This window comes from Malania oleifera, chromosome 1, assembly GCF_029873635.1.
Source record: "Malania oleifera isolate guangnan ecotype guangnan chromosome 1, ASM2987363v1, whole genome shotgun sequence".
In the NCBI taxonomy this organism is placed as follows: domain Eukaryota; kingdom Viridiplantae; phylum Streptophyta; class Magnoliopsida; order Santalales; family Ximeniaceae; genus Malania; species Malania oleifera.
In genome coordinates, this window is record NC_080417.1 from 106741004 (window position 1) to 106748222 (window position 7219).

Consider the following 7219-nt stretch of genomic DNA (forward strand, 5'->3'; position numbering starts at 1 on the left):
TCCTGCTTCTAGACTGTAGAATAAAACCTCAAATCATTTCCTAAACTCTGGTATTATTCCTGCTGCACTCTAAAGTCTACAGAACCTAGCAACCTACGCTCTGATACCAACTGTAACGACCTGCTCCTTTTTCACATATATTTATATATATATATATATATATATATATATATATAAATTATCATCACATCATACATCCCAGCTCAGCAGGTCACAATCCACCTGGGCCCGTGGGCACCAGGGATATAACAAAACATCGAGCAGAAGCCTATGCAGCAGAAAGTATAAAATCATATACATCTCATCATAAAGTGCATAACACATACCAGAGTCACTACAATTACTATCTCACAGTATATACATCTCAAAAATGAAATCTAGGGACAATCCCCACAAAACCTAACTGTCCCTACCAAAAACTTACCCTTCCAAAGAGGGCAAACAACTGATCTAGATCAGCGGGGCTTTTCCCGCTCTCCTATCAGGGGCTCCTGAAAAATGTATAAGATTTAGGGGTGAGACACCTCTCAGTAAGGGAAATAAACTAATACCAGTGTGTGGCAACATGAGTATTATGTGTTCTACATATACCATACATAACATATTCAATACTGTTTATCAAATCTGGGAAAATATACATGTCTCATCTCATACACTAATAATAACATAAAACAATCCTGGTAGGTTAGCTGACTGTTGTCATGTATTACCCCCACATGACTGGGTTGTGTGGCCCGAAGGCGGGACCTGACAATGGTTGGCCGACCATTGCCAAGTCAAACAGTAGTCTGTAGGTCCGATGGGTCTACCCAGACTGGTCCGTACACCAGGGGCGATAACAGCACACTTCTTGAAAATAACCACATCGACCATCCAATCTCACACCACTCTGTACAGCGGCGTTAACACAGATATCATGATCACGAGGACCATGGACACATAGCAACGGTACCGTGCAAGTGCTAGCCTAGACCAAGCCAACCAGGTTCTGATATCATATATATACACTAAAACCGTGATACATAAATATCTTATATCATTTATTTTCACATCAATCATATCATTTCACATATATACGTGTATCATGAAAATCATCGGCCCGTACGCCGGTATTACACATTTTAACATAGCACGGCCCGTATGCCGGCAAATCACATAGCACAGCCCGTACGCTGGCAAACCACATAGCACGGCCCGTACGCCAGCAAATCACATAGCACAGCCCCTATGCTGGCAAATCACATAGCACGGCCCATACGCCGGCAAATCTCATCCACATAGCACGGCCCATACGCCGGCAAATCACATATACATATAAAAATATCTCGGCCCGTACACCGGTTTTCCATCATAGAAATCCATATCGTCCCCATTCCAAAAAAAAAAAAACAGTATTTCACAACATTTTTATACTCATGCCACACTAAACAAATTTTCTACGTATTCAACATATCATCATTTAAACAGTATTTTCCAAATATAAATCATATATATAAATATATTTATTTTTCCTGAAACCAGATGCTATATATATATACATACATTTTCTCAAAACAAAACTAGCTTAGTTTATCCCCTTACCTGATAATTGAAAAGCCCCTAAGAAAATCTTCCCTGTACCCACAAGGTTCTCAACTCAACACCCTGAAAATGAAAACTCGCAGAATTAAAGTTTAGTATTTTCGTACGTACAACATTTTCTATAACTACCACTAAGTCAAATTCGACTTAAAAAGTCTTACCCAACTTAGGGATGATTCTCAACGTTCCCAATCAATACCCTGGAACTGAAAATTTTCAGTATTAAAGTTCAGTATTTTTACGCGTATATCATTTTCTTCAACTATCAAAAATCCAAATATTGAATATAAAGTCTTACCTTGGATTTGGGATGAAATCCAACTTCGTTTCCCTGACGATCCGCTCCGGCAGACTTGTAGAGAACTTCGCCAGGAGCGTCGTGGTGGCTTCGGTTTGTCGATCCGGCGTAAAACTAGCCCGGAATCGAAGAGAGAGAGTCATAGGAGAGGGAGAGAGAGAGAGAGAGAGAGAGAGAGAGAGAGAGAGAGCACTCACGCATACCAAATGAATCCAATTCAAATTGGATTTTTTATTTTTTTGACTTTTCAAAGCTTAAGCTTGTGGTTTGAATTTATTTGACTTTTCAAAGCTTAAGCTTGTGGTTTGAATTTATTTGACTTTTCAAAGCTTCTTTTTTTTTTTTTGAAGAAGCTTGTATTATTATATATATATATATATATATATAAAATATCATAATTACTTTTATATATATATATATATTGTCCTTATCATAGTTTTCATTTTACTTATTAATTTAATTAATTTATTTTATTTTATTATTTTATTATTATTATTATTATTTTAAATTTTATTTTTCCCGGTTACTACATAGATAGTAAAATTAATATGTCCTCACCTGTTTACACAAATGTTGGATAGTAGACGACCTCCCATCGAGGTATACTACTCACGGTGTGCTAGGTTGCTAACAGATTCTTTAAAAGAAAATATTGGTAGAGGGAACCATATTCTTTTAATTGAATTAAAAGTTTATTATTGCTCATCGTATTTTGTTATAATATGTGATTCTCAGGATTAAAATGACTTTCAATCCCTTGGCTATTATTCTCAAAGAAAACAAACTGGTTAGACCTAATTATATTGACTGGAAAAAGGAACTTGGATATTGTACTGACTGCTGAGGAGTACAAGTATGTGCTCGTAGAGGTATGTCCACATAAACCCAGTGAAGGGGCAACCAATAAGGAAACCCAAGCTTACCGGAAGTGGATTAAGGCTGATGAGATGGCGCGATTTTACATTTTGGCATCTATGTCAAATGTTCTGCAACATTAGCATCAGTCTATGCCTTCGACCTATGATATAATACTGAACATCAAAGAAATGTTTGGAGATCAAAATCATTCTGCTAGGCAAACTGCTATAAAGGAACTTATGAATACTACTATGGCAGAAGGGACCCCATTAAGGGATCATGTTCTAAAGATGATTGGTCTTCTCAATGAGCTAGAGATCCTTGGAGCTGAAATTGATGGGGAAACCCTAGTTGATATCATTCTCCAGTTGCTACCTGACTCTTTCAAGTAGTTTTGCCTAAACTACAATAAGAATAAGCTTTCTTACTCATTGGCAGAACTACTTAAAGAGCTTCAAGCAGCTGAGGGCCTCATCAAGAATGTAACATCCTCAAAATTTTCACCATTTTTTTTATATGATAATAAATTACTCCAATACTTGTATGTAATGGGCACCCCTATGCAGTGGAAAAACATAAAACACATAACCATATATATATATATATATATGTATATATACAATACCAGAATTTAGTATTTTCAACCATAGCTACATAATACATCTCTCTCTCCAATGTCAACTACTCAAAAATTACAACACCCTACACAAAACTTACCCTATAACTAGGGTGACCAAGTGATCTCTATCTGCGAGTTTGATCTGCTCGCCTAGCTGGCTCACCTGAAAAATGGTAAAGTAATGGGGTGAGTCGATGCTCAATAAGTGGAAATATGCTATTAATAATGTGTGGCGACCGAGTTATAAAATTATAATAATGATATTTAAAATTGCATGATCTGGAAAATCTATAAAACATATGTATAAAAGCTTAAAACATTTGTATCATCTGAGCTTTCTATCATTCATACTGCTATAACTTACTACATACAATAAAAACTATAAATTTGTATACATATATATAACTGTGTTCTTTCCCTGGGACTCTATATGTCATGATTTAACACCTCATGACAGGGTTGTGCGGCCCGTAGGCGGAACTTAACCTGATCAGCCCTCCAGGTAAGTCATCATACTCTACACTACCTCAGCCTGGGCAAACTGCATCCACTTCTAAGCACGGGACTGGCTGCTACCTTGTCTAACCGGCCCCTTCTACCCAATGTACTGGGGAGCTGCATCCTCTCCGAGCACGATTAGATGGTACCCACACACTATCTGAGATATGTGGTTGCACTCTATCTGTATATAGAAACAATACCGTGCTTCGTAAGATGTATCTGTTTGTAATATCTCCACAAGGATCTGATACTATATAAGTACATCTATATATATATATACCTTTGCTGTTTTCATTATGTTTCCAAAATAACCATAACGCTAAAATTCTGTACTGTAAATACTGTAAAATCTAAGTAACTATAGCATCTCGTTGCTATAACTGCATAATCTATCTTTATAAACTGTGTTATGGTATTCAGGAAAACATAGCATTTTATAAAAACTATGATATACTGAACTGAATGAAATGTATATAAATATGTCTATTAGTCATCTGTGAATAACTATATGTACATGCAATATAACATGATATGCTGAAGTACTGTATAAATTTTACATCAGGTAAATATCTACTCAGGCCACACAACATTTAAACATTCATTCTATAAAAATTGCATAACAATTGGTATATATATGTATCTATGAAAACATTGTTTATATTCTTAAAACCCTAGCATAGCATATTTCCCTTACCTGGTTTCTGCTACAACCCCTTTTTGTAACGGGTCCTACACCCCTAGGGTTCTCCACTCAACACCCTGAAAACCACATTTTTCATAACAAAATATCTATTGACCTTATAGGTCACGCCTGTTTTGATTATGACAAATACTCATTGCAACTAATGGGTGTTTAAGGTTTTGTGCAGGAACTCATATTGGAAATCACAATGCTCAAAGAGAGAGTGAAGTTGAAGACCTTCTTCTAATTGTATTGTACTTTATTATTTATTCAAGGGTCTGTAATAGTAATTAGGATATTTCGTTTTTAATAAGCACACACAACACATGCATGATTTATTATGTAAACTCAAACCAAATAAAAACTAGAAGTGACCATAGAATGACCTTAGGATTTAACATCGAATTTTTTTGGTGTCTTTATTTTGGACATAAATGACCCTAGGACACTCGCCTTTGCACTTGCATGTATTAGGCATGTGAACAGGATGAATGTATATTGAAACGGGACCGAAATGCACACTTTGTGCACTTTCGGTCGACTGGCCAGGGCAGTTCATTTTGCCCTGGTCGACCGAAACAGGCCTGGGTCAACAGTTGACCAAGGCCCTGGTTGACCGAACCAGGTAGTTCAAAAAGCCCCGGTCAATCGAAATTCCTGGGGTCAACATTTTGACCATCTGGTCAACCGAGCGACTTTTGTACTCCAACTACCTGGTCGACCGAGGGTCCTCGAAAAAAATCCTAATGGTCTGGTTGACCGAACCAGCCAGTTCAAAATGGCCCGATCGATCGAACCTCGAAAAAATGAGAAATCGCCCCACTTTCGGTCGACTGACCACTCAGTTCAAAAATGCCCTGGTCGACCGAACCATATGAGATCTGGTCAACCGAAACCTTTCTGGTCGACCGGACCTCTGGTGTTGCACCTCATTTTTTATCGCAGTTAATATTTTTAAATAGGGTTAAAATGTTTAAAATGTCATTAAACTTTTCTAACAATTCCTAATAGGTCCCCAACGGTCAAAAATCATAGGGTGTCTATATATACCCCTTCATTTGGAAAAATTAGGTTGTTGATTAGCAAAACAAAATTTCCAAATTTCTCTCTTAAGAAAAATATTTCCCATTGCTCATACTCTTTCTAAATCCACTCAAACTTACTTTCTTCATCTCTCTATATCATTTGTAAGTGTATTGAGTTTTATTGTTTAGAGGTTTGCTCTCTCATTTTGTGAGTGTTTGAATCGATTTTTACGAGAGCAATACCTAAGGTCTCTTAGGGAGCTTTGCTAATAAGCCTATCCTAAGAAGGCTTATATTAAACTTCCGAGTGTTGCATTTTCGTTGCAATATCTTAGGAAGTTTTGTATTTGTTTTTGGGTTGCAAAATCGTTTTCAAAACCTACTCAAATATCTTGTGGTATTCATATTGACGTATTTGTGAAAAGATATTTGTATTTATTATATTAATCTTTATGACAATACTTATTTAAGTCTATATCATTTGCTGAATACAAAGATTGCATAGCTTTTGCAAACCAAGCATATACATTATATTCGTGATTGAGACATACTATTGATTGACGTACTTGAAACTTGCTTGATATCCTGTGTGAACACGTTTGATTGAATATTTTGTGATACACAGATTGTTATTGACACTCTCACGTACTCACTACACTAGTAGAAAATATATATGAGAGTTGAACTTTTTAGACCACACTGAGCTTACATTTTAAATCATCTGTGGTGTTTGTGATTGAACGCATTTGGGTACAAATCTGCTTTATGTGAAAGCACTTTCATATTGTACCATTTAATTGTAATATTTGAGTGATTTCAGGCGTGGCCTGAGGAGGCGGTAATCCTGGACGGATTGGTGTAAAGGTTAAAGTCAGCCTTGTACTAATTGACCTGGTTTGTATAGGTGCCGCTCCACCCGTTTAAGTGAGCAAGTTATTGTGGTAATCCTTGTGCTAGTTAGCCAATGCGGGGACGTAGGCAGTTGGCTGAACCTCGATAACATATCTGCGTGTCATCCTCTTTTTATTGCTTTCTAGTGCTTGAAAGATTGATTAAACTGCTTTATTTAATTTCTGATATATTTATATTACTTGCACTAGATTGACCATAGGATTGTGAACATACTGCTGTTAGGAGGAATACCTAGGGGTTAAATTTTAAAAATACCAATTCACCCCCCACTCTTGGGATCACGGTAAAGCTAACAATTGGTATCCGAGCGACGTAGAATAGACTAATTGTTATTTTGTAAAAATATCACATATGGCTCATAACTCCGTGACCCCTTTCCCTGAGGGATCATCTTCCATACGACCTCCTATTTTCAATGGTGTTAATTACACCTTTTGGAAAAGGAGGATGCGCATCTACCTTTAGAATACTGATTGGAAGGTGTGGAGGATTGTCTCTAAGGGAAACTATGTTCCTATGAAATCTGAGGGAGCAACTAGGGTCCCTAAGACTGAGGATGAATATGATGATGATGATATGAAAGCTATTAGTCTTAATGCCACTACCATGAATATTTTATAATGTAGTCTTGATGCAAATGCATTTAACAAGATTATGACATGTTCTACTGCAAAAGAAATATGGGATAAGTTAGAGGTCACATATGAAGGTACTAGAGATATGAAAGACGGTAGGATAGATAT

At 36.7% G+C, this 7219-nt stretch overlaps 1 long non-coding RNA gene across 1 annotated transcript; it reads right to left on the reverse strand.

Annotated features, from left to right (window-relative positions):
* Window positions 1-283: 283 nt before the first annotated feature.
* On the reverse strand, window positions 284-2098 carry LOC131159267 (uncharacterized). Its single transcript, XR_009137768.1, has 4 exons — window positions 1880-2098; window positions 1743-1787; window positions 1582-1644; window positions 284-491 (listed from the first exon to the last, which is right to left on the reverse strand). It is a non-coding gene; the product is annotated as an uncharacterized LOC131159267 (long non-coding RNA).
* Between the last annotated feature and the right edge of the window lie 5121 nt (window positions 2099-7219).